A 21,388-nucleotide genomic window follows, 5' to 3' on the forward strand; every position below is an offset into this window, starting at 1 on the left:
CCCTTCTGTTTATTTACAGCAAGCTACTGTGACAATATTTGCTTACTCCATTTCAGCAAAAGACTAGGGTAAATAAAAACACTAATTTAATACCTTTCTTTGCTCACTGATGAAAAAACACTAAGCACACGAGGTCAACAAATATTTCTTCCTTAAGTAGGCATCTGATCACAAGCAGGCAAAGCAAGCAGCTGCTGTCTTTTCTGAAACAGGAGGAGAAGTTCAGCAGCACTACTGCCTTACAGGATTTCTTTTACTTCCCGATCTGGCTTAGAATATATGCAGGTATATGTGGGACACATGTGTGCACATATATATACACACACACACACACACACACACACATACACACATATATTATATACACATATATATATACACACACATATATAAAATGTAAGGCACATATAAAGCACACATTTATATATGTGTGTGTAAGTATATACAAAATAGTTATATAAATATTATACTTTTTATATTTATATTAATTATATTTTTTATATATATGTATGTATTCCTGCAGGAGAGCAGGTACACCAGAAGCATCCTGAAGCTGATACTGCTACAGAGCCTTTTGTATCATCAAAGTATGACAGAAAGGCAAGGAAAAACTGAACCACACTTTTTACTCAGCTGTCATCTGTCTATCCAGAGGAGAGGCATGAAGGATCATAAATCCATCAGATCTCATACATTACATGTTGTGAGAAATACTGTTGCTTCTAACAGTTCAGAAAAAAAGTGCATACCACAGAGATACACACAGAAAATGAGCTTAATTGAGACATTATGTGGGGGGAAGTTATAAAGCTCCGAGTTTACAGTTGTGAAGATTTTTATCATCTTCCCTCCTCCTTAGTCCAAACTGCACTTTTTCCCCTTCATTTGGGTGCCAGCTCCTGCTTTAAAGACAAATCCTAAAAAGATTTTCAACCAGAGTCTATTTTAATCATTGAACTTTAATTAGGATAAAAATGCAATTAGAGAGAGGAAATGGAAGGCAAGCTTCTAGATGTGCCAGTCTTTTTCAGGTCTGAACAGAAGGGGCCCTTGGGGAAGCCTCGTCCTTGCTTCTCTCCCCCACGTACTGTAGCAGCTGGCTCAGCCTCTTGATTTCTTCCCTCTGTAACCACCTCCCCCTATCCCTCAAACAAAACAGCCTTCTCTGCCACTCCAAGCTTTATCCATCGTGTAGCTTTAGATCACCACAGCTACTACTACCCTTTCCCTTAATCACTTCCTTCTTAATCACATTTTTATCTTGTCTGCTCAAGGGGTGTTGTGGTTTCCTGTGGGACACTTGGTAATCACCTAGTGAGACCTCTCCCATTACCAACCCATAGGAACAAATAGGACAGAAACAAGAGGGGCAGTCTATGAAAAGTCACTCCTTCAGCTTTCCAACAGTGACTTTAAGTACTCAAACGTGGACTAATTAACAGAGGTGACAGCCATGGGAGAGCACTTGCAAAACCAATGCATAATTCACAGACATTGCTTCTAGTTCCACCACCCCACTGCGGGGAGAGCCCAGGCACATCCAGCGGCAGCTCCAACAGATGCCCTGTGCTGGTGTCCGTAGCCACCCGAGATGGGTACGTGCCCTGTTCTGCCACATCCACTGCATGGACAGAGGAGGCAGGTGGGAAGCTGGGGGTGGGTATGTTTTAAACCACCACTAACCACAACCGAGAAGGCTACCTACGGGAGACTCAACTCTCTTCGCTCATGCAGCGACACCACTAAATCAACGAAAGTTCAACAGTGCAAAGAGGGACTCTGAATTTATAGAGCCCCTGCAGCAGGTTTCCTCCCTTGCAGATGCTTAGGGCTGCTCCGTGCCAGCTCTGGGATCCTGTGGAACAGGAGCACTGCAGGAAGTGCAGCTGCACTGAGCTCATGAGCTACCGGCCTTTGATAAAGCTCTTCTGCCCAAGACAAAAATAGGTAGCATGGAATAAGACCGACTTTTCCGACATGGAAAGCACCGACTAAAAAAGATCTGATCAAAGGTCTTAAAGCAACGGGCATTCCAAATATGAATCCAACCACATGGTCCAAGGGGGACATATGCTTACGGGTCCAATCACAGGAGAGCTTCGCACACTAGAAGACCAGCTTTGGCTGCAGAAACATTTTGGAATTTGACTTGCTTGAGAAGAAAAAGCGGAAGTTGAGCTAATCAGTGTGCCTGAGAGCACAGATGCTGTATCGTGCTAAAGGAGTTCCATGCTTCAGTTCAAGATAGGCATAGATCAAAGTCACAGTCCTTTGCTGGAAAGTCCTTTGCACCTCAGTTCTTTTTTTTCTTGTACACTTTCTTGTTTCTTTTTATTCTTGTATAAAGATCACTTTGATTGAAAGGAGATTTTCAAAACTAAGTATCATATACAAAATGCAAAAAAAAAAAAAAAAAGCCAATTATGTATCCCTTCAAAAAGAGAATCCTATTATTGCTCTAAAGACACCATTAATTTCAGGTTTGTATAGATAGTGGGGAGGGAGAAGGATGTATTCAAAGCTTGTTGCTGCTTAAGGTATTAACTGTTTGGAAAACAAGTTCAGTTGTAGTTTCGGTACTACTCTTTAAAAAGGCCATCTGAAAAGAATACAAAATAAATATCCTGGTGTTACCCTGACAGGTTTTGTCTGATTTGTCTTGGTAAGTCAGGTAGAACGTCCATCCAGATGATTAAGAGCAACAGCCCTTTTAACTTTGTTTCACCCGAAATGAACTCTGATGGAAAATATTTCAGACATAAGGCCATAAGCTTGCTCATGTCCACTTAACTTCATTAATCTAAGCAATACTCTTAAAAAAAAAAAAAAGTTCAAAAGAAAAAAAAAACACCAACAAAACCACAAAAACATTCAGGACAGAAATCTATTCTTATAAACTCAGCAGAAACGGACTTCAATCATTCCTAGCTGTGGTACCTGCACAGCAAAAGCCCTCCATTGCCTAAAGCAGTTATGTCGACAATTTATTTCAAGTGTATCCTTACTGAACAGGGCAATAAATGGCTATTCTAGAGATATAAAGAGATTAGGAAAAATGAAGAATAAAGTGTTTAGACTACCAGAGAAAACACACACATTGACACTTTGAAGAGATGTCCTAAATCATGCCAATTCTTGGGAAAAACACAGTAAATTAGGCTATAACATCATCTCCTGTAAGAACCATCACTCTGCACATCACTCCTGTGGGGAAAAACAGAGACAGAGGGCTGCAGAAAAGGACAGCCTTCAGGGCATACAGACAGATGAAATGATGTTTATGATATTTTTTCCCCATATAAAGCTCATTCTTTACAATTAAATATTTTCTTCCACATTATTACAGCTAATTACTACAGAAATCCCGGTGCAGGACAGATTCTTCACTACCTAGTTGTTCAGAGTAGTCACATAACGAAGTCACACATATTCTCAAGTATTACTTGTTCTGGAAGCATCTGATTTATTTTTCTCAATTTAAATATCCTATTGTTTTCCTATTACACACTTTAGTTTTATGGGCAGGCCTGCTGAGAGCAAGTCAATAGCTTCATAGCAGCATGTACGTAAATGGGGTCTGAACAGCGTCCGTAGCCGGGACACATTTTGGAACGACATCTTTCATTTCCCAAACGACTGGAGACTCCCACAGAGCATCTTTGAGTGATTTAATTCTCCTCTGACAACACAGAGCCCAGAAGATACCCTAGTTCAGCTCGTATGTGCAAAACATCTGTTCCTGAGAAAGGAAACCAAACACCAGACATCCACAGAGAGCCTGATAAAATTCCTCAACATCCAAATTGAGCTACGGCCAAACGTCCCATGGTCAAATGGGCAGTTGAAATACAAGTCTTTCTCCACTGATAAAAATATTGACAAGAAAAACAATTTTCCAGTTCTACTCTTGGCCAGATTGCTTAGCAGACAACAGCACAGAGTTCTCCCTGAATACTATAAATTACAGTGGCTTTCTTCATTTTTCAGTGTTTGCAAACAGTTCTGGAGTAACCTGGAGTCCCCGTAGCACAGAGCACTCCGGCAAGCGCTGTATGGAAATCTAGACAGATGAGAAACTTGAGGATAAGTCCCTAGAGTAACAAGAACTGAAGTGAGACAACTGCATGTTTACTACAGGTGAGCATAATTGCAGCATACAACACTTAGGCTTGCTCAGTTGCGTCTGGTAACACTGCCAACTGCTCTCACTCGAGGGTTTAATTTGTCACTTCATCCAATTTCCATTTCTAGTCCAACTTACGATCATCGTTTCCCCGTACTGGAGTAGCAATAAATTCTCTGCCATCTTTGGCCATTAAGGCAGTCACAGGGAGGTGACCGAATGCACGAGGGCGCCGCAGCAGCACCCTGCGCCTCACACCCAACGGGCTCCCGCCACGGAAGCGCCTCTCACAGCGGCACCAGCCACCGACACCGCTTCACCGGTGTCAGAGCTCTATGACACTCCTAGCTGATGTGTTTTGGGCACAAACACCACCCTCTGAATTAAAAAGAGGGGGAAAAAAAGTGATGGAGATAATAACCATTTTTTAAAGCAAACATGGAATTTTCTCAGGTCAAATCCAAACACAAAGAAAAGAACAGGCTCACAGAAGTCCAGATTTTTATTTGTTACAAATGCTTACACTATATTATTTCTTACTGCAAACAGCAAATTTATTGCTCCTCTTACTATCTATAAAATGATCAGAAATGGGGGGAAAAAAATCTTGATTTTAATTGATTTCTTTGAGTAACCAAATTCGAATCCTGAGGCAAATTAATCTATGACATGAAGCAATGCTCAATTTTTAAAGAGGAATTGCCATCTCAGACACAGCTTTTCATGCTCTTCTAACAGAGAGGAGAGACTCAAGGAATATTAGAGCTCAATTAGATAATGTCAGGCAAGACTGTGGCAAGACTGTACACTTCCTGTTCAAAGCCAATTTAAGTTCAATCACTTCCAAGGCTGTTTCCCAAAAATGTCCAGAAATTTCAATTTTGGATAGACATCTTTACTTCTAGCACATCACTTGATTTTTATGACTGTTGAGACAGTGTTTATTGCAACATTCTTTGCAATTAATATGTATTGCGGCTGATCTAGAAAGTGTTAAATAGATAACACTCCAGTTTCCATACTAAAATTCCCTTCCTTATAAGCACTGCTGTCTCTTGGAACTGAACGTGCAGTCTACCTGCAAATCTAACGGGATCCTTTTTGAAGCAATCCAGATGCTACTTCTTTCTCCTCCTTCTTCTTGGTTGAGTGGCTTTAAGCCACAGGGGTTTCACTTGGCCCATATCTACCAACTCAATAGCTACCCGGAGGCAAATTTTCTCCCTACTTGAACACATAGGAAAATTAAATAAAATACAGGACCTTTTATTGTTCATAGGCACAACCGATTATGATATTAATGATTTAATATATACCATAAGCATAGAGATCTTATGCTTGAGAAGAAACAGCTGGTACGAGCGCATGGTTTTCAGTGTCCCACTCAAAGACGAGCTCCCGCTACACCGTGCAGCTGCTCGGACTATCCCCACTTACCTCAGTACCTCACACGCAGCTGCAAAGTGCTCTAGAAACGCTGTCAAATTATTCAGCTGCTGCAAAGCGCACAAGAGACGAGAGGAGGTCTCCTGGAGCAACGTTAAGTGAGAACGTCTCTCTTTAATCCGTTGTAAATTTGAATCTCGCAGAGGCCTTACTGAGCAGCTACACACTGCGCGAATCAAGCAGTTGTGGTGGCCATGCTGTTTGTTCAGCACGTCGCTGCATTTATCGAAGCTTTAGTTAAATAATAAACTTGGTTTCCAGAGAGCAACCTCTAAGCAGCTGCTGACCAGCCCCTGGAGGCCTTGCCCTCAGGGAACGGATACCGGGAAGAAGGGAACGGATACAGGGATACAGCAGATCCCCTGTGCGCTCTGGCTAGTCGGATTCTGGCCTGTGGATCTAATCCCAATCTTTTGATGACTACAGGAACACTGGCCTTAGCACTTATGCAAGCATGACTAACCCCAGTGTCCTTCGCAAACATTCCTAAGGCATCCTCTTCCCCTCACCCCGCTAAAACAGATTAATTCACGGCAAGCTAGAAATGTATTAGCCCTTCTCTCCAGGACCGACACCTCCACTTTAACTCTCCGTGCTTATTTTAAAGGGCAGCTCCTGCTCACCGCTGCACAGGGAGCCGGGCGTCCCGGCGGCCGGCACAAACCCTCGCTCCCCGTTGCACGAACGGCGCAGCGGCGGGCGCAGAACGAGCCCTCCGTGCGCCGAGAGCCGGGCGCTGAGAGCCGGGCAGCAGAGCGGCGACCCCAGCCTCGGCCACCGGCCGCCACCGCCGGCCACGGACGGCGGCGGCGAGGCGGCCCCGGCGGCGGCGAGGCGGCCCCGGGGCTGCCCCCGGCCCGGCCGCGTCCTGCGCCCAAGTTGCGCCGAGCGGGGCCAGGCGGTTACGCGGCCGTTACGCGGCCGTTAGCGCGGGGCGCCCGGCGCGGCTGTTTGAGCCGTCTCCGTGGCAACGCGGGCGCGCAGCTCCCCCGCTCCCTCCCGCGAGGGCCGCGCCGCGGGGCAGGCGGCGGCGGCGCCCGCCACCCGGCCTGGCCCGGCCCGGCCCGGCCCGCCCGGCGCCGAACCGCGGCTCGTTCCGCTCACCTCGCGGCCCGGCAGGGAGCAGCAGCCGCGCCGGCTGCGCGGCTCCGTCTGCCCGGGCGGAGCGGAGCGGAGCGGAGCGGAGCGCCCCGTCCCTCCTCTGCCCTCCCCTTCCCGCCCCGCTCCGCCCCGCGGAGGCACCTGCCGGAGGAGGAGGAGGAGGAGGAGCCGCGGGAGCCGGGCCGGGAGGGCTGCGGGGCCCGGGACGGGGCCGAGACACACGTGGGAGGCCCCACGGCGCCGCCGCTTAGCGTTTTAAAGCGCGTGCCTGTGCTAAGGGCTCCTGGGGCTTTCATGCGGCTTTTTTCCCACAAAAAAATCTCCTGGCGAGAGGGCGGAGGGCGAGCTCCGAGGTGAAAGTGCCGCATGCGGCCATGCGGCAAGCCCGGCTTTTCTAGATGCTGCCTTGGGCAAGGCGCCCTCTCGGCAGCCTCCGCAGTGGAGCTCCTGAGGCGCCAGTGCTGCCCCTGAGCGCGGCCTCCGCAGGCGGATCTCACTGTGAGGCACGTTGAGGTCTGATCCGGAAGCCGGAATAGCCAAAATAAAAAATTGGGTGATTTTGAAGCCAGTCATGGCACCGAGCAGCACCAGGCATGGCTTGGCAGAGGTGCCGTCCTGCTTAGGGCAGCTCTAGCCTCAAGGCCAGGCTCCCTTGCTGGCCTTAGCAGGCCGGGGTGGGGGCAGCGCTAAAGAGAAGCACAAGAACATCCAGGTGATGCTTTTAATGCTTCGGAGCACAACCCAAGCTCCCGAGCGGTCCTCGGTCTGTGACCACGTGAGAAGAGAAGCTGGTGTCCATCCTGGAGGGACTTGGAACACCAGCAAAGACTTGCACGTTTGCCTTGGTATCTGGAGCTTGGGCCATACAGGTGTGTTTCTTGTGTCCCACCTTCGATGAAGTTACAGGGTTACAACTGTACAGTGTTCATGGACAGGCTGGTACTGGGCAGAGCTTCATGGCAGAAGGGGAGCCCTCACTCAGTGAAAAACACTGCAAAGAGGGTCCTGTAGCACGTAAAAAACCTCATCATGCAAAAAAAATGAAAACTCATTAGAACAGTACTGATTTTCTGTGAAAGTCTCTCTTTTGGACATCTATAATGAACAACTTTTTCATCCACTGAATCTGATTTCTAATGCTGGGAAAAGACTGCAGATGTGTCATGATCCCTGAAATGAGAGATGTAAATTATAAAGAAATAATTGTACATACCAAAAGTTAAGTCTGTCAGATGTTGGAAAGCGGTGTAGAAGAAAGAACTACTACAGCTACTTACATGAGTGAGTATTCCTGTCATTCCAACTCTACTTTTGAGGTGAAAGACACCACAATAGATGGGTAAGAGCTTATTAAAATTGGGAAGCTAAACCTGGTTGATGTTGCTGGAAGTGAAAATATTGGTCAGTGTAGGACAGCAGACAAAACAGCTCATGAAGCTGGAAATACCAGCTGGTTTGTTCCAACGCCAGGAAGAATTATTACTGCTCTCGTGTAAAGATGCTGGGAATCTAAACTCACAAGAACCCCTCAAGGCTCTTCAAGGGGCCAAACAAAAACATCAATAATTGCCACAGTTTCTACTGTACCTATAAACCTTGAAACATTGAGTACACTGGAGTATATCTACAGAGCAAAGAACACAATGAACAAACCTGAAGTTAACCAGAAGCTGGCAAAAACAACCCTTATTAAGGAATATGCTGAAGAGGTTGAGCATCTGAACTGGGACCCTACTGCTGTGTGAGAAGCAAATGGACTCTGTATTTCTCTTAAAAATTAATGAAGCCCCTAATGGAAAGCTGACAGCCAAGGAAGAACAAATCACAGAGTATGTTGACATAATCAGTGCCATGGAAAAGGTGAAAAGTATCACTAAACCACTCACAATTAATAAAAAAGAACCTCAACAATGTAAAGCAGATCTGCCAAACAAGAAGAAAGAAATAGAGAAAACACAGAAAGATCTGCAAGAGATCAGGGTCATCTGGCTGAGGTTCATATATGCTTTCAGTTTGGGAAAACACTGAAGAAAAACATCGTGGCCTAGCCAGCAAGTTGCTTGGTATTCCCGATGCAAAAGATTTATATGGTCTTTGTGTGAAACAGGATCTTAAGAAGGCTGTTCATCTACACGACACTGTCATCCAGATACATCTGCGGGAGAAACAAATGTTCTGTTCAACAAAAGCCAAGATTTGGTTAGCAAGAACTATTTGAAAGCAAGAACAACTCTTATCATTCATACAAATGTTATAGGTGACCTGCTCTCCCCCAGTTCTTTGGCAGGCAAGATCCCTGCCTCAGCATCTTTTACCTCTGCTGAAGAACTGGAACCTGAAGTTTCTTACGTGTCTTAAAAATACTGCAACACGAGGCTGTCAGTTCAGGGTAAAGCTGAGCCGCTGAGGTTGCTTGAGGACCATACATCTGGAATAGGAAGAGCATTAAATAGCTTTATGCCAGTGGAGGAAATTTATCCCCGGGCTAAGCTGTCAGTTTCAGAATAACACGAGGAAATACTCAGCTGCGGCTGATGAGACGGGGAGCCATAACAAAAATGCAGAATTCCTTTGGAGATCTCTGTGTCACTCTGAAAATATTACATGAAGCCAGTGGTTTTGCTCCGCTGCAGAATGATTTTATGAATTTAAAAGTGAAAATGACGAGGCTGGCAAGGGGAACAACTGAATTGATGTCCTTGCCATAAAGACATTTGCTGTAAAGGACCTGATGGCTCAGGAAACTTGGAAGAATTTAGCTGGTGTACTGGCGAAAAATTCAAAGTTTGAAGACCACCATGCAACTTTATTGAATCTCTTAATATTTTTTTCTCCAGATGTAAGGGACATAAATGGTTTAAAAAAAAATGCTAAAGGCAACCACTGGCCACCGTCAGTGCAATTCTCAGCAGTCTCACAACGTGTCCCAGGGTGAATGTGTCACTGCTGAGGTACTCAGCTTTCCTGATCAGCAGCTGTCCTCCTCAGCAATGGGAAACAACTGCAGTTCTTACAAAAAGAAGGAGCAGGTTTTTGCTTGAGGGGTTTACTTTGCGTTGTGTATCTCATTTTACATTAAGCTGCATAGATGTCGTTCGGCTCTACCACAGCCTCTAAGTAGCCTGTCCTTTAGACTACTGTCTATCAATAACACAAATACCCTTTTGTGTCCAAAGATACTAAACATATTTCAGACACTAAAAGGAGCTAAATGATGATTTTAAAAGCTTTGGAAGTCACCCATGAGCGCTAGGAACCAACAGCCTATACTGCCCTTAAAGGAAGAAAGAAAATGTCATGTTGTTAACAGTCATGTTCAGCCTCTCCACATTCATGCGCTCATGTAGAAGCCTTGCATGAGTGGCCATGCTAAAAAAAGAATCTGCTTATTGATTTCCAGTGTGTGCTCACTAAAAGCCAGTCAATAAGTAAGAACTTATTCAAAGCTTGGAATTGTGTTCTGGTTACTGGAAGCTGGTAGGTAGACAACAATCAGTTCTGTATGACAGGAAACAGAATGGATTTATTTATTACATCATCTCTCAAGAACAAAAGTGAATTGCAGTCTGTGGCATTTACAAAGTGTATGACGAAGAAATATCATTAAGATATCCTTAAGATTATAGAGATATAATTGCTTGTATTGCTACATATATACTCATTCAGGTATTTTGCCTAAGTCCTGCTTCAGAGACTGGCATGGATGCAGATGGAGATTGGCAGCTCTATCACTACAACATATGGCAGCTTCCCTGCTGCCAAAACACGGCCATGTTTCAGCCGCAGGGTACTGCTGAGTTCAACTTAAAACTGAGACTGTTTTCAAACACAGAGGATTTTATTTTTCTGACAGCATAATGGAAAAATAAATCCCATTCCAATGCCATCTCTGTGCTCTTACTGGAAGCTCTGCAGATGCTGCAGTCCTAGGTTATTGATCAGACGCTGCAGTCCTTGGTTATTGATAGCAGAAAGGAAAAAGAAGCTCCTTCGAGTAACACTGAAGTGCTAAACAGTCACTATCTCAGGCCATGTATCACTCAGCTAACCATACTGAAAACATTTCAGTTCAGATCCCAGCAGGGATCCCTGCAGGATTCTGAATCTTACCGTGATTTATAGTGAATTTCCCACCTAACCCAAAGTTACTGAAGTCGCTGCTCTTGTGCAGTCAATGATTCGATAAACGTCATCCTCTCAGAGGCTCTTGACAACTTGTCCACACTGAACACATGATTTTCCTCCTGGAATATTCTTCCTCACTTGCAAAGCCAAATGTTAACCTCCTGTAAGTGTAATCTTGATATTCCAAAAATTAGCCAGAAAAATCCTAGTTATGTTTGGTTACTCTCACTATCTTGAGTAAAACAATAAAAATACTGAACACTGCACCAGCTTCTGAGCGGTTTGCTCGACAGAGCACTTCCCATATTACACTGCAGCACCAGGAGCATATAAAGCAATTAAATAGAAAATGGTCCACCATAAAATAAGTATGAAAAAATGACTATGGGCAATCCTTTTTCTCCAAACTTATAACTAGACTTAGAAGAAAACACATAAGCACATGGGGGGAGTGAAACAGGTGCCTCCGTTCTGCTTCTTGGGTGGAGCACACACCACCAGTTACCTGCTGAAATGCAGCTCAGTGGCCAGAAGTGAAATGGATAAGGACATTCTCTGGAGTAGATATATAAATAGCAGTGCTAACTATAATATCAGAGTTATTTAGATTACTGCTTTGACCTAGTTCTTTCATTTCAAACGAATTTAGTTGGATGAAATGACATCCTTTATAGGAAAAGGGAGCCTCCAGATGGGTGGCAGGGTGGACAAGGTCCCATTTTGAACCTTGCAGTGTTTTCTCTGCTCTTCAGGATGCAGTTCCAGATGCAGCACTTAACATTCACATACAAGAAGGTAAAGCTGGAAATCAGGCAACTATAAAAAGTTGCTGAACAACCCTTGCAACACTGTTGACAGGTAAGTTGTTGGGTACTGAAGGGTAAAAAATTCTTCTATTCCTCCTTTTCCCTTTTCCAGTTTCTCTCTACTCTCAAAGAAAAACACACCAAGCTCAGTCAGATGCTGCTTTAAGGAAATCCTTCTCAGCTTCAGTCAGATAGTCTGGCATGCTAACTGTGCCACTCCACAGCGTTTACTCTTGTGAAGTAGGAGGTGTTTCCAACAGAAACCAGCATGTCCTGCTGCTAGGCCTGGGAAGCTGTCGCTGTTGCTCGTAGCACGTGGCTGCTGCAGGAGCAGACGTGCTCCTGCCACTGCCCATGGACTCCACGTGGAGTCAGGCGGGAGTTTCCATCATGGGAAACCCGGACGACCAGAGTTCACACAAAATGTGAAGCCCATTTCTGGTGCTAACACATTTGCTTTGCTTGTCATCTCCAGGACTATAATAACTAATAACCTATTAACTAATAGGTCGCCTAATAGCTAATGTCGCCTGCTGACTAATTCTCTGGGATTCAGGCTCTGCAGAGACTCTGGATGCGTCCCCCAAGAACACATCAGATAGAGCTAACAGGGCTCGCTCTAGAGAGAGCAGAGGGTCCCACCAGCAAGTGTCACTAGGCTGGGATATAAAAGATGAGTGACAGTGGCACAGTGATGAGCCACCACCTAGACATTAAAAAGGGGCTGCACTTTGCAAGGAATGCTCTATGCATTTCTAGTGCAGAGAGCAGGCCTCAGAGGAGGCCTCAGTCTCTCGTTTCATGCAGGCTCTTTACACAGTCAATGAAAAGAAGATCCCTAATTTTGCCACCAAAGTCTTGACACTCCTCAGCTACTTCCTAGATCAGGATTGGATTTAATGATCCATGTGTAAAGCTGCTTATCCTCAACTCTGGGGTATCTGAGAAATAATACAGTGAAAAAGACGTCTATGGACCATGAAGCAGCTGAATAGTGCATTTCAGGATGACCATTCAGGAGTGACCTACATCCCACCATGTCACCTATTCAGATCCCTAAATACTTATAGTTGATGCTGTTTCACAGCTGTGCCTGTATTTGTCACCATACCAAAAATGCATAGAAGTATCTTCTTACCTCGAGGGTTTTGTAAAGTTGAACAAACAGAAATGACAAGACCACAAGAGCAGAATAACCTAAGGCTTTCCAGTAGAAAGGCTGTATGTTTTTTATCAGAGTAACCTGAAGTGGGACACTTAGCTTGTACTCTCATGATCCCACTTGCTACTGTTTAGGCTTTTATGTTATTAGGAAAGAATGGAAAATACAACCTGACTAGGATACAGGCAAGCCTGAGTCCTGATTCTGCTTTAAAAAATGTTTTGCTGGGGTTGCAGAAAAATAATGACAGTAATTTAGCATGACAAGTGGTAAATGGCATGGGCAGCATCACAGTATCTGCTGTGCTGTTAAGTCTTCAATTTTTAGGCCAGTCTTGCTGAAGTCGTGCAGAATCCCACGTATGGTTGGACTAGATGATCTGCAGAGGTCCCTGCCAACCCCAGCCATTCTGCGATGCTGCGCATGCTCCCAGCTACGGGCAGCACGTGCACGTGGCGGCAGGGAGCGCAGAGGGCCAGCCCGGAGCACGGCCGCTCTGGGAAACATTGGGCCTGAGACAGCAGCGCTGGAACCGGCCAGAGGCCCTCGTCTCCAAAAGGGCAGCAAAGGCAGACACCCGTGTGTGTGTGTACGTGTGTGTATGTACGCGTGTGTGTGTGTGTGTGTGTGTGTACATGCGTATATGGTCTGCTGGGGCCCGGCCCCACGAGGATGGGAACTATCCCCCACTCCCTGCCGTGTTCGGAAAAACACAGGGGGTTGTGCGTGTATTGCTGGGAGGGAACAGCAGAAATGAGCAGATCTCCTTCCAAAAAGTAGCATGGTAACTTAACGTTTTAGTCTCCATAATTTCAATTTATATGTTGCACTATTGAAAAAAAAAAAAAGTCAGTCATGCCAGAGAAAGAGAGAACGCATCTGAAAAGACATCTCAGTAGGCCTGCTTTCATAAAGTATGTTAAAGCTGCAGGTTTAAAGCTTAATCTTGTGATTAATAATGAACATAGAGGTAGCCCCTCTTTAAATAATTTGGGAACTCTCCCATGGTGTGTTTTAATATCCTCTTGAGCAACTTCCTACTTGTGTATTTTGAAACCATATATCTAATATGGTTTCAATATATAATATGTAATATATAGAATTTGTTCAGAACTCAGCTGTATCCTACATGCTTCTCCCAGATTATTGATACTGTGGAAAGAGACAGACAAAATTCTGCCTTCAGTAATGAGTTCCAGTTGGACTGGAAATACTGTAATACTGGTAGTCATATGTTGGCATTGCTGAAATTGTTCTTGTTTCTCTAGTGTATTTTGTACTAACACAATATGTATATATAAGTACTCAGGGAACAGTAATGCTTATGCATCAAAATAAGAAGGCTCAGAAGTTGTAATGGAACTCTGATGGAAAGCCTGTTATCGTATTACAGAGTAATTCATTTTCTGCACTGGTATACATGAAGCATGGTAGATAGGAATAATATAAAATTCAGCAAAAATAATAGAGCATTATTTGTCTTAATTATACCCTCCTCTGGGGACTTATACCCCAGACATAATTTACGAACATGAACAAGTGCTGTTGCATTAGCTGCAGACCAAATCCTTTGCACTGGCCCTCATGGCTATCAGAACAAGTATTTTTCTGCAATATGTTGCCATAATCAATATTGTTTCGATCCCAAGTCCAATAGGGCATCACCTTTTGTGGCACATGAAGCAAGTGAAGAATAAATCTATGATCCCAAGAATCAGCGAGATGAATTGGACTGTCTGTAGTCTTCAACAGTGCTTCTCATCACACCTTACATAAGGTGCTTCTCATTGCAGCTTATACAAGGTGCTTCAGAGTAAGGTTCAAGACAGAAACAAATAAACAACAAAAAATATAGTAAATATCAGTACATGTAAGAGTCTTCCTTCTAGGGAGCTTTCTTTTTGACTGTCATTGGACTAAACTCAAACCCTGAGAATTTTTGTTCCATTTCAAATGTAGATTTTTGTCTATAGTCTTAGATTCTTTCTGCCATTATGTTTCATTCCTGTTTATCTTGTCGTGTTTAACTGTTCCTTAAGTCAATATGAGTTTTTAATAATAGGTTTTACAAGTTTATGGTCAGCCCTGAAACAGCCATTGTTTAAAATATGGAGAAAAATTAATATAATCACAAAGCTAAATAAAATTTGTGCTTGAATCAGTTAGGTTTGGCAAAACATCCCAAGGCCAGGTAGATTGTAGCTGCTGTAGATCTTGGAAGAAAAATGTGCATAGAACATGCAGTGAGACACTGTGTATTATTGCCTATTAATACCGACCAAGCCAGTGTGATATTCTGACCTACTAACCTGGGCCATAACTCTTGATATTTGGCTAGAACTAACTTCTGCTGAGCTGCTTCACTGGCTAGGTGGAGTTGGTCAAGCTACACTGTGAAGCAACAACAACTTTTATACAATCCCCCGCTTAGAGCCTGTGCGCTGGCGGAAGGCGTTGGTGCTGCTCAGCACCCCTTTTTCTCACACACACACACACACGCACACACACACGCACACGCACGCAGGAGGAACTGACTCCTCCTGTTGTTCACCGTTCTCGGTGTGTGAAGCCAAATCTCCATTCCCCTCCTGCTCTTCTCCCTGACCAGCAACGTTAGAACATAGATCTTCAGAAAGGTTTGTGTTTGGGGAGCTCGGTATTCTCAATGCCTTTTTGTACCAAGGCCCTCCTAAAGAGATAATGACTAAATCCTTGCAGGGCCCCACATTCTTAATCACCTTCTTTATCACAGCTCAAGCATTTTTCTTACTGGTGTATTCTGAATGCCTAATTAATTCATTGCTATATATATGTGTGTGTGTATATAGCTCAGAAGTAAGATAGCTGTGTAAATAGCCTATTTATGTGTCTGACTGACCAGCAGCCCTGCTGGCTGACTGACTGAGGTTTAAAAAGCAACAATTTCTATGTGCACCTCCTTTTTGCTACGCTTGAAAAAAGAGGTCTCAGCTAGACAGGGTAAGTAGGTACCCAATGAGCTTCAGCCATCCCGGGCCCTTCGGTTTAATGGTCATTCAGTCACAGGATTTACCTGTGGTTTTGGTCACCTGCCGATGACAGCACGGAGCAGGGTAAGCGCCACGGAACTGATGGCAGCCGTATGAAACCTGGACTTTGTGTTTTGTTGTATTTGTAGAAGTAAACTCTTCCTTTAAGCTTTATCAAAACACTTCCTAAAACCTGAATTGGTTTTATTAAAACCATTTCACGGGCACTAACTTACAACAGCCACAGAACATGAAGACGTTATTATTTGATGCACCATAATGTCAAAGCAGCCCGTCATGTGGAAAGGATGTGTCCAGAATAAAATAGGCAGACTGAGTTTTATGATATCAAAGCATCTAAAAGAAATTGCTGCTTCTCTTTGAGGGATATTCCTCATGGGAATCTTCCCTTAGTATAGAAAATCTTACTGGAGAATAGGGAATTATCTAAGGTTGCTCAGCAAGTTGAATAGCAAGAACTCCAAAGAACAGAACTTGAAGGTCTAAAGTTACCTCAATTTTGTATGCATTTAATCCAGCAAGATCATTGTACTTTTTGTACCTACCAAGATGCAGCTTGTTATGTGTACAATGCTCTCTGCAACAATTTTGTCATCATAATCCAAAACTTCTCCTATAGCTAACACAATTCTTACCTACCAAGCGGATGGATGTTTACTCCCATTTTTAACAGGTCCAGAGGGACGGTGCTTGTCTTGGGAATTCCCATATGACAGCAAAAACAGCTCATTTCATATCCTAAAACCTTCAGTTCACGTCTTCCTGGGCATTTAGGCTGGTGCAACTCTTCAGGCGACTGCTGAAATGAAACAGTCTGGGTGCAAAGCCCAGCCTTCCTGTTCCACGCAAACAAAACTTGGCATCAATAGCATGTCAGGATATTTGTACACCTCTTGTCCCTTTGTCCCTTGTTTCTCCTCCTCTTTTCTGTCAGGACTTTTTGTTTTATTTACTAAATGCGATCAACTGTCTGATGCTGCTCACCCCGAGGAGTTCCTGCAGCATGTGCGGCCACAGGATACAAGGGCTAAAGGAAAGAGCGGGGGCAGCAGCTCCCTAGAGCGATGCTGCCACTGAGAAGAGCATGTGGAACTGAGCCCTGTGAGTGAGAGTGAAAACCATGTCACCTCTCACTGAAAAGCAGAGCAAAATGCACATTTACCTCTAGTCACAGTAAGCAATTAATTCCAGCCTGCCTCATCATGAAATATGCTGGTTCCTACTATGCATTTCCAAGTCAAAGGAACTGGCTCATTGAGATTACAAGCACCAGCTAGGAAAATTACAAAGATGATGTCAGTTGTGCCAGGCCATAGTCAACTGGGGGAATTCAAATGCGACAACCTGAAATGAATGTCACAGTGAAGCAGGTGTGGGCCGGTAAACATGCTTGTCCTGCACTCTGCAGAGACTTCATCCCACTGAAGGGCTGACAGAAACTTGTGCTCCACACAAAGCACTGTGACCACCCAGCCTTGAAAAGGTCCAGGTGTTTAGCAGTGCTCCGGGCACAGCCTGGAATGAGGCAAAAGCCTTTGTGTATCTGTGGATACTTCGGGAGCCAAGAGAAGATGGATCGGGGAAGCTCAGTAACACAAACAACAGAACAACCAGAAATCACTTACAGATAACAGTGATCTCAACAGCCATTGGGGTTTTTTGAGTGCATCTTCCCAAAGCCAAGGGAAGAGCATTGTTTCCTGGGTCGTAATTAATTCTTGCTAATGCTGTGTTCTCCAGCTCCTTTTCCTGCTGATGACATAGGGAACAAATGGATCAATGCTGTCATTGTACTTAATGGAAAACCAGTAATCAGGAAGGAGAACTGAGGTCTCTTAATCCTAATTATACATGAATTTGCTCGCCACAGATTGCCACAGTTTATGAGCAATCGGGAAAATGAATGTGAGAAAAAGAGTGTCAGTGGTAGAAAGCATAGGGAAAAATCAAATATTAAACTATGTCACTACAGTATAAGTGATTCACATTTGCCTCTGCCTTAAGCTTTGTAAGTATTCTAGACCATGAATCATGTAGTAAATTTCATGTACCTCTTCTCAACTGTTGTCAAATTCAGCATCCATTATTTAAAAAGATGATTATTTCCCTGAGATTACCTGCCCATCTAGACTAATAGTCTGATTTCTGCTTTTTCTGAGCCGAAAAGAAAGCAGAGAAACCTTGGGAGCATCTCACAATAAGTAAGTTAAACTGCTCCCTTCCATTAAAGGGATTTGCAACAGCTCAGTCAGCCCTCTTTGATGCAGGTTGACTACTAAAACTGAGCTTGGACTTATTTTCCATTCAGCTATGGAATTGGTCAAGAATGAAAAGCATACAAGCAAAACCCCAAAATATAAGAACAGTAGAACTTGCATGGAAGAACGAAAGAAAGGCTTAAGAATGTCTGCAGATATATTTTATTCCCTAGGTGTGCAACAATTTTAGAAAATTCTCCCTTGGAGGTGAGAGAGGATTAAAAGGATATCCAGTGTGGCAGGTTATGGCACATATATATGATGCCAGTTCCAGTATATTTTTCAGGATTTCAGGTTTGTGATTCAAGAAAAATGCTTTTATAATAGAGTAAAAGCTGAATACACATTTTGTTTATGCTTTGAGGAATTATAGATTATTTTTTAAAAAAGAAAAAATACACTTGCAGATGTGACAGAGAAAAGGATCCCCAGCTCTTGGGCACTGCTACTAACCATCAACATAGTTACCTTGATAAAACATTGAATGGTCAAAACAATTTTTTAAAATCCCAATTCTTTTGCCTGCAACAATCTAAATGAAAGGATGTAACTTCAGAATAAAAATCTTGCACTTCTGATACTTTGTTATGCACAAAAAGAACAGCATTGTGCCATCCTCAGTGACAGGAAGTGACAGGCAGAGAGTGACATCACTTTTTATTTTTAACTGGCTGCCTTCTGGTGAATTTATTTTGCTGTCAGTAAATATTACAGCAGTGTTAGTCACATTCAGCCTCTGCGGGTACGGAATCGCTGGGATGAGTTTGATCCTAGAAGCCAGCGACTCTTAGCTTTGGGAGGGGAGCACCTTGATTTCCAGGCTGTGGTGGCATCCACTCACAGAAGACCAAGAATGTGGCTTAGCAAAGTGCCGTAGTGCCCATGACAGGCGTGGGACCACGCAGGAAAGGCATCTGTGTGGATTTTACCATTACATTTACCATAACAATACTGCATAGACTAAGCATAATAAAAATGCCAACCGCCTGAACTTCCAGAACAGACATAGCTGACCACTGATATTTAATTAGATACTGCACCGGGCAGATGCAAGACGTAAAATATTACAGCTGCTTCGATGTTCCTATTATTAGGACACATGCAATGCCTAAAATAGCATCGCTTTGGTTAGAGGCTGAGTTTGTAAACAGAAAGCAGAATTTGAAGAGATGTTTCCATCCTTCTCTGTGCAATGAGAGTCCTCCAAGTGTGAAGGTGAACAAATTGTCCCTTCAGGACACACTCGATGGCACAGATGAAGCACAGACTAGGCTCACGCGGCCTTCTTCTCACCGCCTTGGTGTATTTATATGTTTTCCTCATCCACCTCCTTTGCCTTTTGAATTTCCTGTAAGCAAAACCTGTTATTCATTACGCGGTATTCAACCACATTGCAGACTTAATAGCTACCACATCATCCTTGTTATTGCTAATAATAACGCTGCTATTAACACTAATAGACATCCAAGTTCCCTTGTGCACAGCGGTAACAAAACGAGCTGAATGCAAGGACAGAAAACGTGCACTTTCCTCCTAGAAAAGCACCTCAGGAGACACTGGATCTCTTCACTATCCTTTGTAACACTCACTCTCTTAGCCACTTGATCCAGGCAACCACTACCATGTATGAACAGAGCTTGCAAACAGGATATAGACAACTTAAAATACAAGGCAATAATGTATTGGTCAAATCACACAACAGCTTGGATTAACAAGCCAGTAACTGACTAACAAGCCAGTCTTCTGACTCCTATCTTTTCTCTCAAAATTTTCTTTTTCATACTTACACTCTTCCCCTTCAGTCTTTTAAGCTGCTGGTCTGCAGTTTTACCTTATCTTATATGGAAGAACACTAAATACATTCTTGCAGCTCTTTTTTCACTATCAGCTTTCCCTGAAGTGAGAGCCCAGGTTATTCAGCTGGGCTGCATCTCCAGTCAGAGGCAGCTGAAGGAGAAAGGTTACAAGACCACAGGTGAATAAGATAGCGTAGCCCTCAAACTCTGAGCCTCGCAAAGGAACTGCTCTCTGAATTGCCAGGTAGGGTTTACATTCTAGGTTATAGATGTCTAGGAAATGAATTTTCTGTCATGGAAAAAAAGCAATATGTGGCTATAAGGAAACATTGTACATATTAAGGACAAAATCAAAGTAAAATGAATGACATCCCTAAACAACATCCTTCCATGTTATCATTATTCAAGCAAAAAAAAAAAAAAAAAAGCAAAAAACATGGTAAGGCATTGTAAACTGGCATACTAGTTGGTAACTGTGTATTTGGAGGTTAGAGCATGAAAAGATGATGACAAATAATGTTATGTGCATTGAATGGTCCTCTTATTAATGCTATCAGGGCCACTAAGGCCTGTTTGTAAGTCGTTAGATGCTGGGGAGGAGGACACGCTATCGACCTGATGGAGATTTTCGCTGCCTGCCTTGCACCCCTATCTCCTACGGCTTCGCTGGTGATGTGCACAAGCCCTGCTCCTAATCACACAGAATCACAGAAGGGCCGAGGTGGAAAGGGACCTCTAGAGATCACATAGTCCATTCCTCTGCTCCTGCAGGGACACCCAGGGCACAGGGCGGCATCCAGGCGGGTTTGGAAGGTCTCTGGCGAAGGAGACTCCACAGCCTCCCTGGGCAGCCTGTGCCAGGGCTCTGGCACCCTCACGGCAAAGAACTTTCCCCACACGTCTCTAACGCATCTCTCTAACTTTCAACGCGGCCCATCTGAAGGCCACCCGGGAGGCGGCGCTGCCCGCGCCGGGATGGCGGCGGCGCTGCGGCGGCGGCCGCGCGGGAAGCTGGCCCGGCGCTGCCCCCTGGCGGCGCTGCGCGGCGCTGCCCCGGCGCGAGCCGCGGGGCGCCGCTTCTCCTCGGCCTGCGCCAAAGTTTGGGGGATCACCATATTTAATAATAAAAATGAGAGTAGCAGGAACAATAATGAGGAGCTACACCAGAGCGGTCGTGTTCATAGATGCTTGAAACGAATCCCCCCAGGCAGCCGTAGAGGGGCTGTAAGGCACGTGCTGCTACCGCGCGAGGCCCTTAGTACTGCACTTTCACCCGCAAGTAGATGATGGGGGAAAAAAAAGCAACATTTTTTTTTCCCCAAACCGTAACGTGCCTCTATTCCTGCAGCTGCCGGAGAGCACCTTTTTCACATGAGTACAGCAGGTTTTGAAAGCTCGCCTACAACAATGTGCACATGAGGCACTTTGGGAAGAGCCACAAATCAGCACTGAGGGGGAGTTTAAAGGAGTTAGTATCGGTTCTAAGGGCGAGAACTGCAGCCCCTTGCGCGCCGCCGCCATCTTGCCACCCCCCCCCAGCGC

The 21,388-nt window shown here is 44.4% G+C and overlaps 1 protein-coding gene and 1 pseudogene across 4 annotated transcripts in view; one reads left to right on the forward strand and one right to left on the reverse strand.

Moving 5' to 3' along the window:
- Nucleotides 1-6,693, reverse strand: part of KLHL32 (kelch like family member 32) — a 93,776-nt gene extending 87,083 nt beyond the window's left edge. For all 4 annotated transcript variants that reach the window (XM_026039172.1, XM_026039173.1, XM_026039171.1 and 1 more), the window contains exon 1: nucleotides 6,674-6,693. The gene's annotated coding sequence lies outside the window, so the exon portion shown is untranslated. The remainder of the gene's footprint in view (nucleotides 1-6,673) is intronic.
- LOC112947149 lies at nucleotides 1,592-9,363 on the forward strand (annotated as a pseudogene).
- The last annotated feature ends 12,025 nt before the right edge of the window (nucleotides 9,364-21,388 follow it).

This window comes from Nothoprocta perdicaria, unplaced genomic scaffold, assembly GCF_003342845.1.
Source record: "Nothoprocta perdicaria isolate Ctin4 unplaced genomic scaffold, notPer1 scaffold_220, whole genome shotgun sequence".
NCBI lineage: Eukaryota > Metazoa > Chordata > Aves > Tinamiformes > Tinamidae > Nothoprocta > Nothoprocta perdicaria.